Consider the following 17,340-nt stretch of genomic DNA (forward strand, 5'->3'; position numbering starts at 1 on the left):
TTCCATCTCTTGGCAATTGTGAATAATGCTGCTATGACCATTAGTGTGCAGATATCTGTTCGTGTCACTGCTTTCATATCTTCCGGGTATATACTGAGAAGTGCAATCGCTGCATCAAAGGGTAACTCTATATCTAGTTTTTTAAGGAACTGCCAGACTGACTTCCAGAGTGGCTGAACCATTATACAGTTCTACCAACAATTAATAAGAGTTCCAGTTTCTCCACATCCTCTCCAGCATTTGTAGTTTCCTGTTTGGTTAATGGCAGCCATTCTAATTGGTGTGAGATGGTATCTCATTGTGGTCTTAATTTGCATCTCTCTAATAGCTAGTGAAGCTGAACATTTTTTCATGTGTTTCTTGGCCATTTGTATTTCCTCTTCAGAGAACTGTCTCTTCATATCTTTTGCTCATTTTATAGTTGGGCTGTCTGTACTATCATCATTGAGTTGTAGGATTTCTTTATATGTGCAAGATATCAGTCTTTTGTCAGATACATGGTTTTCAAAAATTTTTTCCCATTGAATTGGCTGCCTCTTTACCTTTTTGACAAATTCCTTTGAGGTACAGAAACTTCTAAGCTTGAGGAGTTCGCATTTATCTACTTTTTCTTTTGTTACTTGTGCTTTGAGTGTCCAGTCTAGGAAGTGGCCACCTAATACAAGGTCTTGAAGATGTTTCCCTACTTTATCTTCTAGGAGTTTTATGGTACTGTCTTTTATATGGAGATCTTTGCTCCATTTTGAGTTAATTTTCATGTAGGGTGTGAGGTAGGGGTCCCCTTTCATTCTTTTGGATAAGGATATCCAACTCTCCCAGCCCCATTTATTGAAAAGACTGTTATGACCCAGTTCAGTGACTTTGGGGACCTTATCAAAGATCATTATAAACCATTTGTTCGGCCATAGTTCTGGGGGTCTATCTCCGAATTCTCAATTCATTTCCATTGATCAATATGTCTATCTTTGTGCCAATATCATGCTGTTTTGATAACTGTGGCTTTATAATAAGCTTCAACGTCAGGGAGTGTAAGTCCTCCCACTTTGTTTTTCTTTTTTAGAGTGTCTTTAGCAATTCGAGGCATCTTCCCTTTCTAAATAAATTTGATAACTAGCTTTTCCAAGTCTGCAAAGTAGGTTGTTGGAATTTTGATTGGGATTGCATTGAATCTATAGGTGAGTTTGGGTAGAATTGATATCTTAATGACATTTACCATTCCTATCCATGAACATGGAATATTTTTCCATCTTGTAAGGTCCCCTTCTATTTCTTTTAGTAGAGTAATGTAGTTTTCTTTGTGTAGGTCTTTTACATGTTTGGTTAAGTTTATTCCTAGGTACTTGAGTTTTTTAGTTGCTATTGAAAATGGTATCTTTTTCTTGAGTGTCTCTTCAGTTTGTTCATTACTAGCATATAGAAACATTACTGACTTACGTGCATTAATCCTGTATCCTGCTACTTTGCTAAATCTGTTCATTAGCTCTAGTAGCTGTATCATCAGTTTCTCAGGGTTTTCCAGATATAAGATCACATCATCTGCTAACAATGAGAGTTTTACTTCTTCTTTTCCAATTTGGATGCCTTTTATTTCTTTGTCTTGCCAGATTGCCCTGGCTAGCACTTCCAGCACAATGTTGAATAACAGTGATGACAGCAGGCATACTTGTCTCATTCCTGATCTTAGAGAGAAGGCTTTCAGTCTCTCACCATTGAGTATTATGCTGGCTGTGGGTTTTTCATATATGCTCTTTATCATATTGAGGAAGTTTCCTTCAATTCCTACCTTTTGAAGTGTTGTTATCAAAAAGGGATGTTGGATTTTGTCAAATACTTTTTTAGCATCTATTGAGATGATCATTTAATTTTGTCTTTTGATTTCTTAATGTGTTGTAATCCATTGATTGATTTTCTTATGTTGAACCATCCTTGCATGCCTGGAATGAACCCCACTTGGCCATGGTGTATGATTTTTTTTAACATGTCTTTGGATTCGATTTGCAAGTATTTTGTTGAGAATTTTTGCATCTATATTCATTACGGAGACAGGCCTGTAGTTTTCCTTTTTTGTAGCATCTTTGCCTGGTTTTGGTATTAGATTGATGTTAGCTTCATAAAATGAGTTAGGTAGTGTTCCATTTTCTTCAATGTTTTGAAAGAGTTTAAGTAATACTGGTGTCAATTCTTGGAAAGTTTGGTAGAATTCCCCTGTGAAGCCATATGGCACTAGGCATTTATTTATGGGAAGCTTTTTGATGACTGATTAGGTCTCTTTACTTGTGATTGGTTGGTTGAGGTCTTCTGTTTCTCCTCTGGTCAGTCTAAGTTGTTCATATGTTTCCAGGAAATTGTCCATTTCCTCTACATTATCCAGTTGGTTGCCATACAGTTGTTCATTTTATCCTCTTAGAATTTTTTTTAATTTCTTCAGGATCCGCAGTAATGTCACCTTTCTCATTCATTATTTTGTTTATATGGGTCTTCTCTCTTTTTGATTTTGTCAGTCTAGCTAGGGGCTTGTCAATCTTGTTGATCTTCTCAAAGAACCAACTTTTGGTGTTATTTATCCTCTCTTTTGTGTTTTTGTTCTCTATGTCATTTATTTCTGCTTTAATCCTTGTTATTTCTTTTCTTCTACTTGGTTTAGGATTGGTTTGCTGTTCATTTCTACCTTCTTCTGTTGATCCATTAGTTCCTTGATTTTGGCTCTTTCTTCCTTTTTAATATATGCATTTAGTGCTATGAATTTCCCCCTCAGTACCACTTTTGCTGCATCCCATAGATTTTGGTATGTTGTGCTCCCATTTTCATTCATCTTTATATATTTAGCAATTTCTCTTGCTATTTCTTCTTTAACCCACTGATTGTTTAGGAGTGTGTTGTTTAAACTCCAGGTGTTTGTGAATTTTCCAAGTCTCTGATGTTTATTGACTTCTAATTGTATTCCATTGTGGTCAGAGAATGTGCTTTGAATGATTTCAATTTTTTAAAATTTATTGAGGCTTGTTTTATGTCCCAGCATGTGATCTATTCTGGAGAAAGACCTGTGACCACTAGAGAAGAATGTGTATCCTGGTGATTTGAGATGTAATGTTCTATATATGTCTGTTAAATCAAATTCATTTATCAGATTGTTTAGGTTTTCAGTTTCTTTATTGGTCTTCTGTCTGGTTGATCTATCTATAGCAGAGAGTGATGTGTTGAAGTCTCCCACAAATTATTATGGAAACATCAATTGCTTCCTTTAGTTTTGCCAGTGTTTCTCTCATGTATTTTGTGGCACCTTGGTTGAGGGCATAAACGTTTATGATTGTTATTTCTTCTTGTTGAATTGCCCCTTTTATTAGTATGTAGTGACCTTCTTTGTCTCTCAAAACATCCCTGCATTTAAAGCCTATTTTATCTGAGATTAATATTGCTACTCTTGTTTTCTTTTGGCTGTAGCTTGCATGAAATACTTTTTCCATCCTTTCACTTTCAATTTCTTGGTGTCCCTGTGTCTAAGATGAATCTCTTGTATGCAACATATTCATGGTTCATTTTTCTGACTCATTCTGATAATCTAGATCTTTTAATTTGGGAGTTTAATCCATTTACATTCAATGTTGTTAATGTGAAGGCATTTGTTGAATCAGCCATCTTATCCTTTGTTTTATGTTTGTCATATATATTTTTCCCTCTCTCTATTAATGTCCTTTTATGTACCCATACTGAATCTCTTTAGTACTGAACCTTTCTCCATATCTCTCTCTCCTTTCTTTGTTTCTCTGTTGGTAGGGCTCCCTTTAGTATCTCCAGTAGGATAGGTCTCTTGTTGGTAAATTCTCTCAGCATTTGTTTGTCTGTGAAAAATTTAAGCTCTCCCTCAAATTTCAAGGAGAGCTTTGCTGGATAAAGAGTTCTTGGTTGGAGATTTTTCTCTCTCAGAATTTTAAATATATCATGCCACTGCCTTCTCACCTCCATGTTCGCTGCTGAGTAGTCACTACTTAGTCTTATGCTGTTTCCTTTCTATGTGGTGAATTGCTTTTCTCTTGATGCTTTCAGAACTTGCTCCTTCTCTTCCATATTTGACAGTGTGATCAGAATACATCTTGGAGTGGGTTTATTTGGATTTATTCTATTTGGAGTTCGCTGGGCATTTATGATTTGTGTATTTATGGTGTTTAGAAGATTTGGGAAGTTTTCCCCAACAATTTCTTTGAATACTCTTCCTAGACCTTTACCCTTCTCTTCCCCTTCTGGAACACCGATGAGTCTTATATTTGGACATTTTATATTATCTATCATATCCCTGAGGTCCATTTCGATTTTTTCAATTTTTTCCCCATTCTTTCTTTTGTTCTTTCATTTTCCATTCTGTCATCTTCCAGGTCACTGATTCATTGTTCAACTTCTTCTAGTCTTGTACTATGAGTATCTAGAATCTTTTTAATTTGGTCAACAGTTTCTTTAATTTCCAGAAGATCATCTTTTTTTTTTTTTATTTCCTCTTGCAATTTCTTCTTTATGCTCTTCTAGGGTCTTCTTGATGTCCTTTATATCCTGTGCCATGGTCTCATTGTTCATCTTTAGTTCTTTGATTAATTGCTCCAGGTGCTGTATCTCCTCTGATCTTTTGATTTGGGTGCTTGGGCTTGGGTTATCCATATCGTCTGGTTTTTTCATATGTTTTAAATTTTCTGTTGTTTTTGGCATCTTGGCATTTGCTTAACTTGATAGGGTTCTTTTAGGATTTGTAGGCCTATTAAAACCCTTATTTCTAATTTGTCAGATCTACAGCTTCATGGAGTACAGTTTAACCAGCAGGTGGCATCTGTGAGCCACCTATTCCCCTCAAGCCAGTTCTCCCCCACTTTGTCTTTGTGGTGAGGGGGGGTGTGAGTCTGTGGAGTCCAATTGGTGTACCAAGCTTGCATGTGTAGTTGGTGTTGCCCACCCTGTATATGGGGTGTTTATCTGGGCAGTCAGGGAGGGGGAGTAGCTCTAACAATCAAATCTCCCTGGTGTTCCTGGAAATTTAAAGCTGCTGCAAAAGTCTAATCCTTCAGTTCAGTCCTGCCATAGTTTATCTCTGCCACTGACCCACAAGTCCTTGGTATTGGCATATGGCCTCTGAGACTTGTGTGTGGGTCCCTCTTCCCAGCCGTGCATCCCCAGGTCCTCTGTTGAGGGATGACTGTGCTGTGTCACAGGTGATTTATTTTCTTAAGATCTCCTCTGGGATGCCAAGTTGCTTCATCTAGTAGGGTCCTCAGGGCAAACAAGGGGGTAAACACTAGTCAGGTTTTCTAGTCTTAAGGTGACCCCCAAGGAGTGAAGAAGATCCCTCCCTATAAGAGGTGTGGGGCATTCAGGGGCAATGTGAAACTGATGGGATAACAGAATGTCCTCAAGCTTACAAAGGGAGAGGGTTCTAGTTTTCACTTTACTGTTAACTCCCATAACTAGGCAAGTTCTGAGTGGAGGTAGGCCCAGAATGGCAGTTCCAGACAAAGTATCTCCAGTGTTAATTAAGAAATTAATAACCTTACCTCCCACATCATGTGTCACCCAAAGCTCCTCTAGGCTGTAAGCCAGATGTGGATGTGAAGTAAGCAGAGCAAAAAGTGGCCTTGGACACCCTCAATCTCATTCATTTGCCATGAGCATGGCTTGAGGAGTTGTCCCACCCTCCTTTGGGAGACAGTGCAGTCCCTGGCCCAATGCCCATGTTGGTAGCACTTGGGGTAAGGCTCTGGTGGGTCCCAAGTTTGAGGGTTTTCTCATGGTTTGTGGCACTCTCTCTGCCAGAGGCCCTCTTACCCACTTGAAGCAAGGCCTTTGAGGCTTGGAGCCATGATTCAGGTGCACTTGAGGGGGGCAGGGTGCATTGAACAGCAACTGCAATAAGCTGAGCCTTTTCTCTGGTCTTTACCTATTATTGCCTTCTCCTCCTTGGCCCTGTCCTAATTATTAAAGACAGAAAAGGTAACTTCCAATAGCTCATTAGGGGAGTTTGTGGGCTCATGGAGAGCTTTTGCATCTTTCTTCAAATGTCAGAGGCAGGCAGGCTGATGAAATGGGTGCCCAGCTAAATATGAACTTCCTGGAAGTCCAGGCTTACATTAGTATACTCTTTAGAGCTTCTATTAAGCTCCACTGGAATAGGGCTGGGTTTTCCACTTTGTCCTGAGTGATCTCCTTAAGCTTATTATAATTAACTGGCTTGATGGTACAATTTCTCATACCTTCTAGCAAACAAGTTATAAAATGGGATTATCAAGATTTTCTCTTCTAATGGAATTTGAGACATTGGCACCACACAAGCAACAAGCCCCTCTCAGGTCCTTGTCTTGATAAAGTGCTATAAATGTTTGGTCTTAGGGAATTTCTAATTTCCCTGTTTTACAGACTGGAGGATGGTATTGTAATTGAAAGTCCCATTGGAGGGCTATGCTTCCTCATCTTTTACCTTATTTTGACTGTTGGGACTTCCCATTTTCTCTGGAGAAGGAAATAGAGGAGACTCACTAGTGCCTGTGTGACTCTTGGCATCCCAATGTGTGTCAGAGCTGGGCATATCCCTCTCTGTTGGCCCAATCACCTGGGAATGTGGGAGGTACAGTTACTAGGCATCCCCTGGACACCTTTCCTGAAAAATGCCTGGACCTATGCTTCCAGGGGTTTCCTGGGTCTTGTCTGGAAGAATTCTGGGACAATATTCTCAAGGACCCCTTCCTCTACACCAGGCTGATCTCTTGGGAACATAGGGAGAAAAGACACCAAGCATCCATGGTACATGTTGCTGGGCATCCCTGGGATGTGTTGACAGGTGTTTACAGGATATTCATCCCTGGGAGATGTCTAGACCTATGCTTCTGAGGTGAGGGCACTCACCCCACCTGAGAGAAGTCTAGGACAATGCTTCTGGGAATATCTTTGTCCTCCAAGTTTCCTGTTCCTGAGGGCTAAATGCAAGCATGCTGTAGAAGAAGGGAAGCCTTATATTTGGCCACAATGGGGTCTCAGTAGAGACTAAATGAACAAGGCCTGGAGGGGAGGCACTCACAAGAAAAGAGGTGAGATATGAGATGTCCCTTATTATATTATTCTTTATAATTATTGTTTCATTTCTGTTGTTTCCACATCCCTTTTGCATACCTTGTCCATCTTGCTTAGAAAATTCTACCACTAAAAATGTTTAAAACCTTCTTGCCTCTTTCTTCCCTCTCTCCATGGCATGGAGAGACAATGCTATCACTCATTTTTCCCAGGCCATCACAAAAGGGGGCAATCTAACTGATTATTGGATTGGTCATCAAGAAGCACAATCTGTACATGATATTACAGATCCGATTTTTTTCCATGACTAATCACTATTAGGTCCCAAATGGCACCTTTAAAAATATCACTCATCCTTGATCTCCCTCTCTGTTCTGTTGAGTCAGGATAACAAACACAGGAGCCTTCCCTCATCTCATGTTTGTGCAAACATGAGGAAGGCCTTAATTTGTACTCTGTACCACAGATAACAGCAGAATCATTAGCTGTACCCTTTTCTTCCCAGAAACTTGGACAACCTGGCGAGATGCAACAACTCCTAATGTAGCAAAAATTCCAAATGGCTCACGCATATATCTAGATGTTTCCCCAGCATCTCTAGGTGTAGGCTACACCTTTAAGGCTTTATTTTTCATTATGGAAGAAATGATACCTCTACTGGTTGGGCCACTCCCTGCAAAGGTCATTGCACAGTGATGGGACAATGCACCATCAGATGCTTTCTTGCTCTTTTAGAAATTCATAACAAATCCAAAGCTTCACATTGGGCTATCCCACTTAATTTATGTTACTATTCCAAATATGCATTGTCTGGGGATGTCAATGATGCTGAGTGGGCCTCTTTCATTAGATACTTATTGCCTTGGTTGGGATTAATGCCAATGAAATTATGATTAAAAATTTATTTATAACAGTAGAAGAAATTGCTGCTTCAACTGCAAAGACTATGGCTAAGCAACCAAAATCTTTATATTCCTTAGCTAGAGTTGTCTTAGATAATAGGATTGTGCTTAACTACTTGCTGGTTGGGCAAGGGGGAATTTGTGCTGTCATCAATACTACTTGCTGTACTTGGATAAACACTTCAGGCAAAGTGGAAGCCACAGTTACATGAAATAGTCAAACAAGCTATATGGCTCAAACAAATAAGTCCTTCCTTGGGATCATTTGTTAACTCTTTGATTTCAGATGACTTGGGTCCTGGGGTCCTTAGGTCAAAAGCATACTACAAACATTGGACATTTTACAACTCATGGTAATCATAATAATGACCCTGGAGTGCTATACCCTCTCAAAAGTTCTAAATGGTTTAATATAGCCATCTCATGAAATGGTATCCATCTGCCTAGAATTGACAGAAATGTGAAGAGAACAAAAACAATCAAGTGCTTGGTATCTGGAACATAAGGTTAATCACCTACACTGTCTAGAGCCCTAGAGCCACAGATGGCAAGTAAGAGTGGCCGTAATGCCTTGAATTTTCATCTCAGCCCTTGACTTGGCCAAGGACTGGATCAAAAGTGGGTAATTTATAAATGCAACCTTGTAGGCCTAATTGGAGATACGCCGTGATAAGCTCCATGTCAGGAAAACCTAAATCTAAGTAAGTTTCTATTTCCTGTAAATGCCCAACTCATCCAGAAAACAGAATTTAAATCAGCCTTTCAGCTATCATCATCTCCCTATTCTTATGCCAAGTAACTTCCTCCATGCTAAGCAGCCATTTGCACTAACCATATTAGGATATGTAGTCTGCATTAAGCAATGAAAATTTCCACCCAATATACTTCCTTGTTCTGTCTCTAAAAGCCTGCTGCTCTTTCTTCAAGGAATCCCTCTCTACCTATGGCAATTGGAATCTCATCAGTTCATTAATTGATTCAGTAAAACTCTGTGATATCTAAACAAATTTTGCTTGTTTTAATTATAACACATACAAAATGAAAAACAACAGTAAATACAACTAACACTCATGGTTCTCTTCAGGGATTGGGAAGACACATTTCCAGCAGAAAGCACAAAGGAGCCTCAACATAAGTAGAAGATTCAAAGATGGTCATAGTACCTTAAAAAAAGTATGATTGCCAGAATGTTCATCTGGGGCTGAATAGAGGACTGGCTCTATTGACCTTATGTTTACCATGTGCCAAGCACTTTGTGATGTGCCTTGGATGCTGATAAGATGGTTAAGTAACATCCTTCTCTCTAGAGTTGGGGCCTGTCTAATTTGGCTTCTAAAACAAATACAGTAAAATGGCTTGGAGTAACAACTGGAATTTATTGGCTGATGGTTTCAGTGGCTAGAAGGCTTGTTTCCTCCTGGGGTTGGCATCCTATGACTCACTGGCAATCTTTGGGGTTCCTTGGCTTTTCTGTCACATGGCAGTGTACTTGGCAGCATCTTTTTCTTTCTCTTCTAAGCCCCATTGATGTCCAGCTTCTGGTTGCTCCACATGCTCCTCTATCTATCTGGCCTTTACTCTGCTTTTGAAGGACTCAAGTCATCTGGATTAAGGACCAACCTGTTCAAGCTGGGCCACACACTAACTAGAGTAACAACTTGAAGAGATTTCTCTTTGCTAGAATGAGGACCAAGACCAAGAACATGTACAAACTGGGTGTTCCGGTTGGCTAATGCTGCCATTATGCAAAATACCAGAAATGATTTGGCTTTTATAAAGGGAATTTATTAGTTTACAAAGTTACAGATCTAAGGCCATAGAAGTGTCCAGACTAAGGCATCAAAAAAGATGATACCTTCACTCTGAGAGCGCCTTCTGCTCCCCTAGTAGAGGTGTGACATGTCCCTTTTCATGTTCCATAATGAGGGCATCAAGATCCCTGGGTGCAAACAATAGCTAGGGAACCCCAGGATCAGAGGCCACATGTAGAGTTAACCATTTACTGGTCCCCTACTAACCAACAGCAAGTGTTAGCACTAGTAGATATGGGAGCAGAACGCACTGATTTATGAAAATTTAGCCCAATTTAATGCACCCATGCTGGCCATATATGGCTATGGGGAAAAACATTCAGAGCTAAATGGCATAATTTGATCTCGCAGATTGGGATATTGCTCCCCCCCCCCCCCCAGTGTATACAGTATATATTTCACCTATACCAGAATACATTTTGAGAACTGATCTTCTACAGAATGCCGCATTGCAGACTACTGTAGAAGAAGTCTGCTTCTGGTGTAAATGATTAAAGCAGTCTTAAAGGGTCATGTTAAATTGTCCCCTGTAAAATTGCCCCAACCCTCAAGGGTTGTGGTTACAAAAATATATGTACTTTTGGGAGAGCACCAAGAAATCTCAGCCACCATCAAAGAGAGAGGGTGGGGATAATAATACCCACCCATAGTCCTTTTAATAGTCCTACATGGCAGTAGAAAAGCCTGATGGAACATGGTGCATGACAGTAGATTATCAGGAGTTAAATAAGGTAACACAACCATTGTATGTTGCAGTCCCAAATATCACTGGTTTATTACAATAAATTGGTACCCAATTTTGTCAATATCATTTTGTATTGGATCTTGCTTGTACTTTCTTTAGTACCTCCCTAGATGCTAAAGTATCTACATTTGCCTTCACTTGGGGAGGCTGAAAATGTGCTTTTACCATGCTTCCCCAAGGCTATGTGCATAGCCCAACCATCTGCCATGGTCTGGTGGCAAAAGATTTGGCTAAATTGAAAAGTCCCACAAGTTTGACTATTTCACTATATTGATGATGTCATGTTAAACAGTAACTCTTTTTCAGAATTAAAAGAAGCCTCAGTTTCATTGCTATCTCACTGTGAGAGTCAAGGATGTGTTGTCAATTATGACAAATCACAAGGCCCTGTCACCTCTGTCAAATTCCTGGGTGTTATATGGTCTTGTGATTGATAAGGTGCAATGTTTTCCCATGCCACAAACACCAAAACAACTAATGACTTTCTTGGTATTGTTGGGGTATTGGCAAACTTTTGTTCCTCAGCCCAAATGTTAAAACCTTTGTATGTTTTAATTAGGAAAGGTCATCCCTGGGAATGGGATAACCTCAAACCAGCTGTGTTTGAAAAGTCCAAAAGGGCAATAGCACAGACACAAGCACTGGGGGTGGGAGGCATAGATCCAGACCTGCCTTGTGAATTGGATATAGCTAGCACTGATATTGTCTTGGGTGGGGTCTGTGGCAGCGGCAACATTCCAAACAAATGCTGCTTGGCTTTTGGTCACAATTATGGAAAGGGGGAGAACTGAGATACAGCCCCCTGGAAAAGCAATTGTGTGCTGCATGTAATGCCTTCTTGCAAGTGGAGGAACTGACAAAAAGATGCCCAGTCATGTTGAAAATGTTCATCCCTATTCTGGGGTGGATAACCAACACGGCTTCTAAGCCATGCTCTGGCAGTGCCCAACTTAGCACAATGACCAAATGGAAAGCATTCCTGTTACAGAGCAGCATTTTCAGTGCCAGCCCTTTGAGTGCAGAAATGCATGAGATTCTCATAACAGTGTCCTATATTCAACAACTAAAGTTGCTGCTCCTGAAATAGCTGTTGAAATGCCCTCTCTTGAGAGCATGGATACCATTCCTGAGTCAGCTAGGTACACTGATGGGTCTGCTAATGGGCAGCCTCCCACATGGACTGCTGTGGCAGTGAAATCCAGTACTGGCACTATTTGGTGGGAGACTGGCATTATGCAGAGTGTTCAATGGGCAGAGTTAAGAGCAGTGTGGATGGTAATAGTGCATGAACCAGGAGATGCTCTAACCATCTGTACTGACACCTGGGCTGTTTACAAAGTCCTCACAAGCTGGATGGCAACTGGAAGCAAAAATAATGAACAATCATAGGTCACCCCCTCTAGGGACAAGAATTGTGGAAAGGCATCTGGGAGGCCTTCCAGTGACACAAGGCAACCATTTATCATGTCCCTGTCCATACTCCCAACACAATACCTTAGACTGTGGAAGCAGATGCACTCACAGGGGTTCAGAGCAGCACAGCTGAAACTAGGGATGTGGCAGAATTGCTTCATCAGAAAAACAGATGCCAAGTGTATCACACCCTGTGGCATCTGGCTCAACAGTTACAGTTGCCAATCCCATGCTCATTTACTGGACATCACTAGAGAGTGCCCTCCATGCTCCCTGCATTGACCAGGTAGGCTGACACACCAGATGGGACAAATTGGCAATGACCTGGGGCAAGTGGACTACATTGGTCCACTTCCACTCTCAGAAGGATGAGGTATGCTTTTACTTCCATGGACATGGCTACAGGACATTTGCTAGCTTTCCCTGTGGGGAAGGCAAATCAGTGGGCCACCATACACTGTTTGGAAATAATGAATACTCTGGTGTATCTACACAGATAGTGATTGGGGGCCCCTTTCACCAAAAAAAAAAAAAAAAAAAAAAAAATGGCCCAAGCATGGGCTACAGACTGTGATGTAATGGGGAATTTCCATCTTATAACCTCACAGGTGCAGGCTTTATGGAGAGAAGGAATGGTTTGTTAAAGTGACAGCTAAAAGATGATAAAAGGCCCTTGCAGCAGAGGACTAAAAGGCTCTATCAGGCCTTAACTTGATTGAATGCAATGCCCCTGTTGAAATGCTGATGGCAGAACCAATACAGTCCTTGAAAATCCAAGTTACAGGGCCAATGGCTTGCTTTACAGCCTAAGGGACAGAATAGTAATAATGTGTTGCTGCCTGTGCCTCAGACCACACAAAATGGGGAAAGTGAGGTCCTTTGGCTTTGGTGCTGGCCTAAACAGCCATGTTGGCTAGGAATCCTAAGCCCCTGGGGAACAGGAGTCACCCAAAATATCACAATAAGACCTCAATTTATTCAGAAAATGCCTGCTAAAAATCTTTATCACCAATCCAGGGCCCTCTATTCCCATGGGAACTTTATGCAGGACTATGTGGACACTATGCCCAGATTAACAATTGATATAATGGTGGAGGACTCTCAAGATTTTCAAGGGGAGAATATCTGGTTTTTAAAATCTCCCCATAATGTTCCTCTGCTTGGTAGCTTGTTGTCAACCAATGGAACTCTAGCATGCATATTGTTAGATCAGCAGGAATTATCCCATACTATTCCCCATAAACATCTTTCTTTTTGCCCATAGCACCCTAGCAAGCACCTTCCTGCAGTGGGCTTCTGTAGAAACTCATGCCCACAACTGAAAACAATGTTGGGTTTGTATGGATTTGCTATCTTTAGATGCTACTGGCCTTACATGGACTGTGATCCCTGTGAATTGGACTGCATGAATACCTTGCTGGCCTGGCAGAATTCAGCTCATCAGAAAATCTGGAAAAAAATCTCATTTAAGATTGAAATCCACCTACAGTCCAATAATGAAGCCAGTGCTTACATATCTTCCCTTGTTTGGGAAGATGTGAAAAATCCTCAAAGTGTTATGTCAATTCAGATATGATATGTCCCCCAAAAGCTGTATTATTTAATGAAATCTTGTGGGGACAGAGTTATTAATATTTTTTATTAGGGTGTGACCTCTTGATTGAATTTTTCCATGGAGATTTGACCTCATCTATTCAGGGCAGATCTTGATTAGTTTACTGGAGTTCTTTAAAGGGAGCTCACAAAGAAAGCAGAAAGACAAAAATGCCATGGGATATGCTAAGCCAGAAGACCCAGATATTTGCTGATGCTTTGAGATGCTAGCCCTGAGCTTGCTCTGGAGAAGCTAAGAGAAGACAACACACCCCAAAATCAGCTGAGACAGACTTTTGGAGAGACATCTGCTGATGTTTTGAGATGCTAGCCCAGAGTTCCAGAGAAGCTAAGAGAGGAAAATATGCCCCAAGAGCAGCTGAGAGAGGAGCTGAAACCAGAATATCTTGTTCTGGTTTGCTAATGCTGCAGTCATGCAAAATACCAGAGACAGGCTGGCTTTTATAAAGGAGGTTTATTTGGTTAAAAATTTACATCTGAAGGCCATGAAAATGTCCAAATTAAGGCATCAACACAAGTATACCTTCACTGAAGGAAGGGCAATAGCATCTGGAATATCTTTGTTAGCTAGCAAGGAATATAGCTGGCATCTGTTAATACTAGGTGGTGTTCCAGCTCCTCTTCATCTCCTGTACATTCTTCAAAATGTTGCTTTTGGGGCATTTTGTCCTCTCTTAACTTCTCTGGAGCAAAGTGTCAGCAAAAGTCTGCTTTCAACAGCCATCTCCCAAATGTCTCTCTTGGTTGTAGCACATTGAGCTCCTTCTGTCTGAGCCTTTATAGGGCTCCAGTAAACTAATCAAGTCCCACACTGAATAGGTGGGGCCTCACCTCCATGTAAATAATCTAATCAAAGGTACCACCCACAGTTGTGTGGGTAACATCTCCATGGAAACATCCTAATCCAAAATTTCCATCTAATCAACACTAATACATCTCCCCACACAAGACTGCATCAAAGAACATGGGATTTTGGGGGACACAGTACATCCAAACTGGCACATACCTATACTGGGGTATGATGTATATGATGGTTTAGGGTGGATCATGGCAGAAACTGTAACAGTAGACCATGTTGCCCCTGACTGTATGGAATAGCTTAAAGGAATTCATGATGTGGGGTGGCTACCCCTCAAATTATGTAATTTTACTGTTAGGCTACAAAACAATAGTCTTTTGCACTGGCAAAATATCTACAACCAACATGGGGCATATTCTTCCCCAAGGGGATGGCCATGGACCTATGGGTGTTATGGTTGGCCCTGTTTGCCCTATAACTGGACATGTGGGCTCAGCCTTATGTCCCTGCTACCTTATATGACTTTTAACCCTATACTCCTAGCAATTGGGAGATGGTTAAAGCTAGATATAGAATAAAAGCACTCCCTGGTGGTATTATCCTTTAGCCATTCTGGCACCAGTTGGAGCTGCAACAGCTACTGAAGAACATGTGGCAGCTTTAGCCAATCACACTGCCCAAGCATTTAATGACTAAAAAATGGCTATGTCTTTGACCAATGAAGAAACCACAGAGCTTAGGGAAGTAGTTTTATAGAATAGAATGGCCTTAGATACCCTCACTGCAACACAGGGTGGCTCCTGTACCTTAATCAATCTGCAGTGCTGTGTATATTCCTGACCATTTGCATGTTTCACAAGTTTTAAGTCATGCAAGAGCACACACATAATATTGATCAATTGCTATAGACCCTTATCTAAATAGTTTAATTCCCTTTCTTGGCCATGGTGGCATCTCTTTCTGGGGTTGTTATCTCTGTGTGGGGGACTCTTAGTGTTCTTTTATATTCTTGTTGTGGTATATGGTGCAATGTCTGTCCTATGGTCAACATACTCTTCTTTGGGGGGGAGACATTGTGAAGACACAAGGCCTCACCCCTTCCTCAATTTTCATTGCATGTAGCCACCAACATAATTGGGACAGATGTCAAGACCAACATCACCGACCCAGGGGATGGGGGGAAGTAAAATTCACCTCCCCTGATCACTGATAATACCCAAATCTCATGAGTCCCTGTTGAAACTCCATTGTCAAACCCTGTGGACCTAAGTCTTTATAAACCATGCCCTCTGGCACTCTCTCTGCACAGTTGACTTTCCATGACAGGCTGCAACCATGAAACAATCATCTCCTGTAAGTAATTTCCAAATAACCTATGTTCATTTCCATGCCTGGTGTGTTCTTAGGTCTTAGGGCTAAGCTGGTTTTGAACAAACATAGTTCCAGATTGTATGGGCACATGGAGAGTCAAGGTGGAGAAGCCTGGACTTTGGAGCATAACTTGCCACACCCACTCAGGTGGCTTATACCACCCCAACAGAACAGAGCCTTGCAATTAGATGTGTACAGTGTTAAGGCAGACAAGCATAACAAATGCCCAGATATAAGGCAATGTTTCTCCTTCAAAATTATTCCATCATGTTATAGTCTCATCCTTCTAAGGCATCAATCCAAACACCCTCACATGTGTGAGTAACTCATTTATTTTATTTCTAATAAACAAATGCTGTCTGGGGAAGGCATATTAGCCTGAATTGACATAAATAGTGATATTTTATGCTTATAAAGTTACCTAACAGAACTGAAAAAAATATGGGGGAGGGTATAAAAACATTTAACCCAATTTTTGCCATTATTTCTTGGGGTATGAACTGATGATTCCAAATGTTGGAATCCATGTAAATAAACATTTGAAAATGACTTTTTTCACTGGCCTGGCCACCCAGCCTGTGTATCAGACACTGTAAAGAATGAAGAGGCCCTAATTTTGTCTTAGAGGATTCAAAGATTACCACCTAAGGGTAATGCAGCTTTTTGCCAACCCAGAGACCCTCCTGGCTCTGTAGCTCTCCCCTACCAAGTCTCTTGGCCTGGGGATCTTCTGCTCCAGGGTACAGGAACAGAAAGAGGTGAAGGGCTCAATCCCTCAATCTTCAAACATGTGAAGTTAACAAGCTCTAATTTAACTAAACTCTGCTTTCTTGTAATTTCTGAGGAAGTTTCCATTGAACATTGGCCCTCCTTTAGCAGCCAGCCTTTCCAGAATTTTGCTGACTTCTGTTTCCATGAAATCCCATTCTTCATCAATAAGGCAGAAAAATATGTCCAATTTCTTCCGGCAATTACTATTTGTAGAGCCCCCTGGACTTGTGATACAGATTTAATGGGATCCCAGAAATGATTTGCCTTATATACTTCTGTAGAGAATTTTTCCAAGTGGTTTAAGACATCTCCTTAAAAGCTCTCACAGCCAGATGCTGAGATAAGATGTAATTACATTACAAATCAAACTAAAATAAGGGAGATAAATAGCAACTCAATGCAATAATACCTGACCATTGCAATCAAAATAATGACTAGTCAAATGAGACTTGTGGACGGTGAGCCAGCATTGCTTAGTGGAAAGAGTGGTGTTCCAGTTTTCTAAAGCTGCCATTATGCAAAATACAAGAAATGGATCGGCTTTAGAAAAAGAGATTAATTAGGTTACAAATTTACAGTTCTACGTCCATAAAAGTGTCCATACTAAGGCATCAACCAGATGATACCTTCACTGAAGAATGGCTGATGGCATCCAAACACTTCTTCAGCTGGGAAGGAACATGGCTGGCATCTGCTGGTCCTTTGTTCTCAAATTCTGGGTTTTATCTCTTAGCATCTCCAAACATCCTTCTGTCCACAACTCCAAGCATCTCTAACATCATCAAGCATCTGGGTCTGTGATGGCTCTTAGCTTCTCTCTTAAATACTACAGTGAACTAATCAAGACCCACCCTGAATGGGCGGGGCCACACC

The sequence above is a fragment of the Choloepus didactylus genome, chromosome 4 (genome assembly GCF_015220235.1).
Source record: "Choloepus didactylus isolate mChoDid1 chromosome 4, mChoDid1.pri, whole genome shotgun sequence".
NCBI classification, from domain to species: Eukaryota; Metazoa; Chordata; class Mammalia; order Pilosa; family Megalonychidae; genus Choloepus; species Choloepus didactylus.